This window comes from Cydia pomonella, chromosome 6 (genome assembly GCF_033807575.1).
Source record: "Cydia pomonella isolate Wapato2018A chromosome 6, ilCydPomo1, whole genome shotgun sequence".
Lineage (NCBI taxonomy): Eukaryota > Metazoa > Arthropoda > Insecta > Lepidoptera > Tortricidae > Cydia > Cydia pomonella.
The window spans coordinates 18,596,369-18,605,650 of NC_084708.1; positions in this window are offsets into that span (position 1 = coordinate 18,596,369).

Sequence of the window (9,282 nt, forward strand, 5' to 3'; positions counted from 1 at the left end):
GGTAAGAAAGAAGGTACGTAGGGCAATGAGAGTAGCAACGAAAAGGGATGACTCTCAGAGCTGGGACGCGTATAGAGAGGTCAGGAACAAATACACCAGACTGAGAGAGAAAGCTAGCCTAGAGGGATGGAGAAGGTTCACAGGAGACATCAACAGTTACTCAGAGGGGGCGCGAGTGGTAAAACTGCTTGCGGGAGACCGAGCGTGTCAACTGGGGAGTCTGAGAGTGAACGGAGACTTAGTCACGGATCCGGAAGAGATACTAAGTGTCATGCTGAAATCACACTTTCCGGACTGTGAGGAGGTGACAGAAATAGAGAGACAGGAAGGGTGGGGGGAGTCCGACTGGGGGGCGGCACTGGAGGTGGTGGAGGGGGAGAAGGTAGAATGGGCGATTAGCTCCTTCGCGCCCTTCAAGGCCGCGGGCCCTGACGGAGTCCTGCCCGCACTGTTGCAGAAAGGCTATAGATACATAAAAGAGGACCTAGTGGAGTTATACAGGGCAAGTATAGCACTAAGCTACATTCCAAGGGTATGGAGAGAGGTGAGGGCGGTCTTCCTACCAAAACCGGGTAAGAAATCGTACCAAGAAGCAAAGTCATTCAGAAGCATAAGTCTGTCGTCTTTTGTACTAAAGGCTTTAGAGAAAGTGATAGACAAGCATATAAGAGACAAAGTGGAATGCAGCGGAGATCCGCTACATGTGAATCAGCATGCATACATGGCAGGAAAGTCAACGGAGACAGCCCTACACAATCTAACGGTGAGGGTGGAAAGAGCATTAGATATGAAACAATACGCATTAGGCTGCTTCTTCGACGTTGAGGGAGCCTTTGATAAGGCAACCTTCGAGGCCGTAGAGGAAAGCCTGAAAAGAGAAGGTATCCGACCGACAATAGCACTATGGATAAAAAGAATGCTCAAAGGAAGAGCCATAACGGCGGAGTTGGGCGGAGTAGCAAAGACGATTAGTCCAAAAAGAGGGTTCCCACAAGGAGGATGTCTGTCCCCCCTGATGTGGTGCCTACTGCTAGATTCGATGGTGAAGAAGGTCAATAGAGGGGGCATGTATATGCAAGCTTACTCTGATGATGGAGTGTTACTAGTGAGAGGGACGGTTCTGAATGTCCTAAGAGAGATAATGATAAGAAGTCTCAGACAGGTACTGGGATGGTGCAGAGATAGAGGACTGGATCTCAATCCGTCGAAAACAAAGCTTGTGCTGTTCACGAACAGAAAGATAAAAGAGATAACACCTATAAAGATACAAGATATAGAACTAGAAATGGTGGATGAGATAAAATATCTGGGCGTTACTCTGGATAGAACGCTCAGATACAGAACTCACATCAAGGAGCAGTCGGCAAAAGCCATAAGAACACTGTATCAATGTAAAAGGGCAGTGGGGAAGAATTGGGGGTTGAAGCCGGGAATGATCTACTGGATCTACAAGGCGGTCATACTACCCAGGGTGCTATATGGGGCCGTGGTATGGTGGCACAGGGCCCATATCAAAGAATACCAAAGAGACCTAACCAAAGTACAGAGATTAGCGTGCCTAATGATGACGGGGGCCATGAGAACGACCCCGACACACGCAATGGAGGTAATGCTAGGTTTGAAGCCACTCTGGATTGAGGTAGAGAAAAGAGCCACAGAACAGTGGTACAGAATGAAAGCATGTAAAGAATGGAGAGGAAGCTGCGTAGACAAGAGACACGCGCTGATACAAAGAGAGGCACTATCAAGATTTGAGATGTTGATGGCCAACAACGACCTTATAAAAAGGCAGGAGATATTCGACAAGAAGTACAGGGTACATATAGGAGAGAGAGACAACTGGAAAGTGGAAGTCAGACACCCAACGACAATCTGCTTCACGGATGGCTCGAGAAGAAGCTCAACGAAACTAGCAGGAGCGGGCATTGTGATCCCTAAACTGGGAGAAACAGTATCAATATCACTGGGTAGATATGCTAGCGTATTCCAAGCTGAGGTATGTGCAATAGCGCACTGTGCACGTATAATCAAAGAGAGTGTGAAGCAAGAGGGTGCTGTTGTAATATACACCGACAGCCAGGCAGCACTGAAGGCACTGAAGAAAATATCAGTCACCTCCGCTCTCGTGAGAGAATGTAGAGAGGAGCTAAACTCGATAGGCGAACAAAGAAGGGTTACGGTAGCATGGGTGCCGGGGCACCAGGGAGTAACAGGAAACGAGAGAGCAGACGAGCTGGCGAGGATAGGGGCGGAGACGGAGTACATGGGTCCGGAACCGGCTCTGCCTATGTCAGCGGATGTCACGAAGGGAGTCATAGAAAAGGTAAAAGAACTGGAAGCACAGAGAGAATGGGAAGAAGAGACCAGCTGCAGACAGTCTAAGATGATGGTCAAGGGCATTGATCACAAAAGAACCAGGTATCTTCTGAAACTAGGTAAGAGCAGTCTGAGAATATTGACAGGTATCATCACTGGTCACAATACTCTCAACAGACATCTCAAGGTAATGAAAATAAATAGAGACGCCTCCTGTCCACACTGTGGTAAGGAGGAAACTACCCAACAAGCAAAAAAGTCTCAGATTGCGCACTTTATAAGAGTGGTGAGCTTATAGCGCTCTTATTATTGTTTTGGAATAACAATCGCTCTTATATGAGTCTTAGACAAGCTAGAACAGACTTTAGTAAGGTCAGTCTTATTACCTCGTCTTATATATGTTTATAAGAGCATTTCATAATACTATTATAAGCCTCTTGCTCCTACAATAACATTTACAAAGTCTCATTGATCTTGAGAGTACCTGGTCTTATATCCCCATTCTCTAAGTTCATTTGATTTTATATTAGACTTTCTAAATGCCATTGTAAGAATGCAAGACTAATATCAGCATAGCATAATACTATTATAAGCCTCTTGCTCCTACAATAACATTTACGAAGTCTCATTGATCTTGAGAGTACCTGGTCTTATATCCCCATTCTCTAAGTTCATTTGATTTTATATTAGACTTTCTAAATGCTATTGTAAGAATGTAAGGCTAATATCAGCATAGCATAAGGACACTGTAAGTACGTACTTTTTTTTATCTTATTTAAAGCTATAATAAGATCAACAGCGGCACTTTAGTAAGATATTGGAGTGATATAGGATCAGGATACTAAATCACACAAGACAAGTTCAATATAAGATGATTTGATCTTAAATCGATTTTGGGAATCCATAAATTTAACCATTTCCCATCACCAATCTTGTCACTTAAATAAAAAGACATTTAGTTTATTAGTATGTGTCTAGTAATCAAGTAAGGATAAACAAATATATTAAGGGTTTTACTAAGTAAAGCAAGAAACCCTAATTAATTCAACATGGCCATATCATTTGTATTCAGAATGCCAAAGTTAGTGTAAATAATCTTAAAATACTCTAATAGTGCGCTTGAAAAATACACCTACAGCAATGGCTCCCTATCAATACAAATAAATAAATTAATAAAATAATTATAAGAGGATACAAATACCTATATTTGATCAGGCGCATGAAGTTTGAAGCGTAAAACAGGGTTTACTTTACAGTAAATAATATTTTCCCATGTGAATACTTACCGTAAAACATGAACACACACAATGATAACGAGCACGTTATTATATTTAAACATAATTCATAAACAGTTTGATAAATATTTACACTTTTTTTTTGTCACGCTGCAGTTAATTTTATTCGTACACTTATACTTTATAAATAGAATGTTTCAACTCTGTGTGATCTTCCAAAAAATCAAAATAAGTTTATTTAGGCTTACAAGATACTTATGTAAAAGCGATATTAGCCTGAGGTAGCTTAAATTAGTTTTGGGAAGATTACTGTAAACGCAAACAGCATTAAATTAGACTGATATTAGAACGATATTAAAATAAATACGCTTATAATTTGTGCCCAAATCCGGGCTTATACGATGATATAAAATCAATATAAGAGCGAAAAATATGTAGTCTTGAGACTGTTGTAAGCGTGTTTTTGCTAGTTGGGTAGCTTCCATCTACTAGCAGAATGTATCATGTATGCGGCACTGCGATATAATACATTCGGTAGAGACTCACTAGTAGAAAACGAACTAAAGGACGTCGAACTTAAAGATGTCCTTCTGTTCTGCAGGAAAACAAGAAGATTTGAGGAGATTGGTATGGGAATGCCGCCGGGACAGTAACCTGCAGCTCCAACTTCAGGGAATTGGGCTGAATGAACGCAGCACGCGATCGACAGCCCGCCTGCTTCCGGCCGGGCGTCCCTACACTACATCTACATCTAGTTGGAAACTTAGTACCTACTATCTTATGAAAAACTTAGATTTATAAGAAGGACATAATTATTAATTGCCATTGGATCGTTGACACTTGCTGTGGGTGTACTTACTGTGTAAATCTCACATGACAATTCGAATTTCCACTGACATCAGAATTATATATATTTGTTTAATGTAATTCTGATGGCAGTGTACCTACGTTCGAATTGATCTCTCAGACTTACTCACCTACACCTACAGAGACTCTTTGCCACCCGGACTCTTCGGACACCCGAGGGCCTACCGCGAAAATCGAAATTTAGTTATTTGCCTCTCTATCACTCTTGCATATAGAAATGATAAAGAGGCAAATAAGCGAACCAACGAACGAAGTGGCTCGCGGTACACCCTGCTGAACTATTTTGCAATTAGGTAAGTAGGTAGGTGTTTACAGTACCTATCCTTACAGGATGTTGGTACAGTAGGTAAGGTACCCCAACTTAGTACCCACGCCCCCTTATATGAGTCGGAAGATGCTATACGGATTATAATATAGTTAATGAAAAATAACTGCTTCAATCGCTATAGTCCTATTACTTCCGTCAAAAACTAGTAGAAGAGGAAGCTATGCGGTCGGCAGCGACACAATGCCCGTCCGTTTGTCCATCACTCCATCGCCATTAGCGCTAATAACTCCATACACGCGCGTCTTGCGGTCGCCAGAGGAAGCTCTCTTTGTCAGCCTAATAATTCTATCAATAGGCAAGTTGCGGTCGACACGGTAATCGCGAAATGTGCGGAATTTCAGCCACTTTCCGCCCTCGGTGCGAAACAAAGCAGAAGCTCTTTGAATGATGCTAATGTCGGCTCGCGTGCGGATAACGGTCGTTTGTGGATTCCTTTAAATAACTGTTATATACGTATTATTATTTCGCATTGTAGCGCCAGGTACACCTTTGACGGTTCGTAGCAATGAGGAATGTGTACCTAGGTTGTCAACAATCTTATTAATGTAGGTTGGTAAAATTGACACTTACCGCTGGCACAGGATGAGTAATAAGGACCGTGCGCGTTGGAGGGTCTGCCATCTTGTGGCCTGAATCGGAACCATAAACATGCACATTTACACGTCACGTGTTTTCTTGTGCACAGTAGGTTCTGCCATCTTGTGGGCTACATCGGAACAAGAAACATCACATTTACGCCTCGCGCCAAAAATCTGACGGCTCCTGTGCTGCCTCCTACATTTCATGTACGCTCCCTATAGTACTACCGTACAGAAAACTTCCTACAAAATCGAAGTTTAACAGCGATTCAGGGACGAATCATGCTGTCTTTTTCTAATTCATGGCACTATCCCTTTCGGCTATTTAGGGCTGTCAAAATTCAAGTCATTATCTTATCTGTGGTTGTGCACGCAGAGGGACGTCCAGTTGTGCCATGCCAACCCTTATAATTGCTCTTAGCAATGCTGAGCCGAACAGAAGAATGCCCGAAAGGATTAATTTCGTCCCCTTGCCGCTGGTATAGGTACTTACTACCATTGTCCGATCATGCCGCAGAAGAATACGCTGACATCTCTTGATCAAATTTTGTACTTTTTAAATTCATCATATTATATTGTTTTAAAGAAAATTATACCTAGTTTTACACTTAGGTACTGTCCTCCCCAATCAATTAACATCCAGTTAGCCTGTTGTGATCTGTCACGCTCCGATATATTTTGTAGGTAAGTAGTAAGTACCTATGTCTACTGGCTTGTCCACTAAAAGTAGATAGGCAGTTCTGTTATTTTTATTACTTACCTACGTAATATATAATAAGTTATATACTCGTATTACGTAGGTAAGAGCTTAACTTTTTTTACCAGTTCTATTATTGTTTTATACTAATAGACTCTAAATTTTTGCTAGTCAGTTAATAATTATTTTCTCATTGGATTTCTTCTTCTTCTTTAAAATATGGCCTCCATCAAATCTATGATGATTTTGCCAATGTTAAGTGTCGTTGTGCAGTAGTAGTAGTTCGGTAGTTGCTTTTAGTAAAGACATAGCTGGACTTTACTAAAAGCACTGGATTGCCGGGTGTTGATTAAAACATATCTAGTTAAACACGTTTCAAGATTAGTTTTTCATTAGCTGCACACCAAAGAGCATATAATCACTACGTTTTACTGCACACTTCCACGATAGTTGACTGCATAATAAGTTACCAATATTACACTTTAAACAATATTTATGAGCAAAACACAAAAAAATATTCTCGAGACGTCTTCGCCATCTTGAATCTCAACGACAATCCTCTTTGGATTTAAGGTTCCTACCAGTAGGTATAGTTGACGACTTTGACTTTGACACTGTAAAGCTGTATCACAGAGAAAACGTTTTGTTGATGCCACTGGTGGGGCGGCGGTCTGTCTGGTGTATCAAACAACCACCCTTTTTGGCGGCGGCGTATGAGTACCCTTTTACAGGAAACACATATGGGTGATCTATTTTGTTAGTATTTAACATGTATTTTTTCACTCTTATATTTGTTACGTTTCAAAATGTCGGTGATTTCCGCCGCTCTGCCCGCATTTACATTAGTCCGATGGAGGTGGACGGTGCCAGCGTCTATGCAGGTAGCATCTTACTCTAACATCCGTCCCAAGCTCCAAGTAACTAAGGACACCCCATCAGGCTTCTTGCCATCATCTCCGATAATGTCAGTCTGTTCAAGAAGAGGAGGCACATTGATGGTGGCAAGAGACTGACGGAACGCACGTCAAGGCCTGCATTTTGTTGAGATAAGCCGGTGTCCCTGTCGGTTTACGTCCGTGCCACAATAGTATGTATATGTTTGGCGAACACACCGATACTCCAAGCAGTGATGGCCGAACGTTAATTGCAATTAACCATTATAAATTGAACCGTAACTGTAACGGACGGTTACAGTTTATGGTTCAATTTATAATGGTTAATGGCCAATAATTTTTAATTGCATTAACGTTTCGTCGTTAGTCTAAGGGAGGTCGGATCCAAGAGAGTACCAGTATTAGGCGATTTATGGACATGTAGCCAGTAACCAGCTTCCCGGGCTCCGAGCGTCAAAAGCTTCGCGCGATCTGGACTTGTTGACATTGTTTAGAAGAGTATTGTATGTTAAATCACAGTAAATATTATCCCGACTCTTTTGTTATTTTGGGTTATCTGCCCGCGTAGCCAACGTGCTAATCGTTAACGCTCCGTAGCGAACGAAACGCAACTGACACTGTCGCACTAATATGAAAAAGTGATAGACAGAGATGACTACAATACGCTACGGAGCTTTAACGATTGGCACGTTGGCTACGCGGGCTGGATTTTTTTTGCCCAGGAAAGCTATATCAAAAGCATTTCTAGCATCCTCAAAGCCCGCATTCTCACAGTTTGTGGGCAAATCCCTTAAGATAGTTCCTATAAGACGAGACATGCTATGAGTGGATGCCAAAAAGGCTGGGGAAGCCACACTAGAAATTTTGCGAATTCCTAAACCTCTAAACCGAATAGGGAGGGACGAGACTAGGACGGCTCACTCAATTGCTATAATTTTGATCAAATCATCTGTAGGCGACAATAAATTTCGACGCTTCCAAAAAGGACAGCAGAGGAGCACTATATGTAATTAATAATATAATAATAATAAATAAAAACATTTATTTCAGACAGAGCCCATACAATCTTGTTAGTTAATCTTAAAAACTAATTATTAATGGCTGTTCTTAACTAACTAAAAAGTAAAATAAAATAAAATAAATAAATAAACATAATAAGCACAACATAGGGTCAGCAGTGTTTGACAACATGCATGGACGTCCACCGGGCTAACATAGGGTTGTCCCAGCGGTTAGCAAAAATGCTCAAGATGCGATTGGGACTGCCGCGCAGACGGGACATGAGCGAGCCACACCTTTTCCTCATGACGGCCGCAAAGCCATCTGTCCTGGCTTCGGCAAACATGCCAGACGCGCTACAGTGTCGCGGCAGCCCCATCAGCACCCGGAACGCGTTATTGTATTGAACGCGAAGATCGCTGTACGCTCTTTGCGTATAATTGACCCACAGGCTACATGAGTAGAAAGATACACAGAAGGCTTTAAAAAGAGTAATCTTGACTTTTTCTGTAATTTAAAGAAGATCAAGATTTTGGGAAAAATTACATTTTTGGTAAGTACAACTTTTTATTGCCGACTGTACTTTTCTTTCCACAGGCAACTAAATACTCATCAAGACAATTCTAAAAATCCCAAACACAATTAGGTAGCGTTGTTTTATCACAGAGTTCCTATGGCTACCTCCTGTCTCCAACATCAGATATTGCAGTGTCACCCGACTTACATATGTATGCAAATTTTCAGCTTCATCGAAAACCGGGAAGTGGATCAAAAACTTGCAAAATTTGACCCGTACATACATGGGTACATTGCAAGTTAATAAAAAGCTTGTACTTAATACATACATTACATTGGTACTTACATTGCAAATTACAAATTGCTCATTTGCTAATTATTTTACTAGATTTTGTTATAAATTCAACTGGGAGCGTGCACGACTGTCACGCAACCAAGTGTCCGCAAGTCTAGGGGAAAACGTCAATTCACTACATCTTATAAAACTACTCCAAAACTAAAAACTACTGAACGGATTTTCATATGACTTTCATCTATCAATAGAGTGATTCTGGAGGAAGGTTAAAGTATATAACTTGTTAAGGTTTTGTGTAAATTGTTTGAAATATAACGATGTTGTCGGAAAAAATCACGCTGGCTAGGACCTTTAATCGAAAACGCTGCCTAATCCGTTTGACCTATAACAACACAATGTATGGTGGGGTTGTTTCTCATTCATAGGTCTACAAAAAAGTCCACGATGTTAAATGTCTATCTTTTCAGGATAACTTACAATATCAATTCTTAACTTCTAGAAAAAGATCACGCAATATGTGGCATTTGCAAAGCTATTTACATGGATACATTATTAACA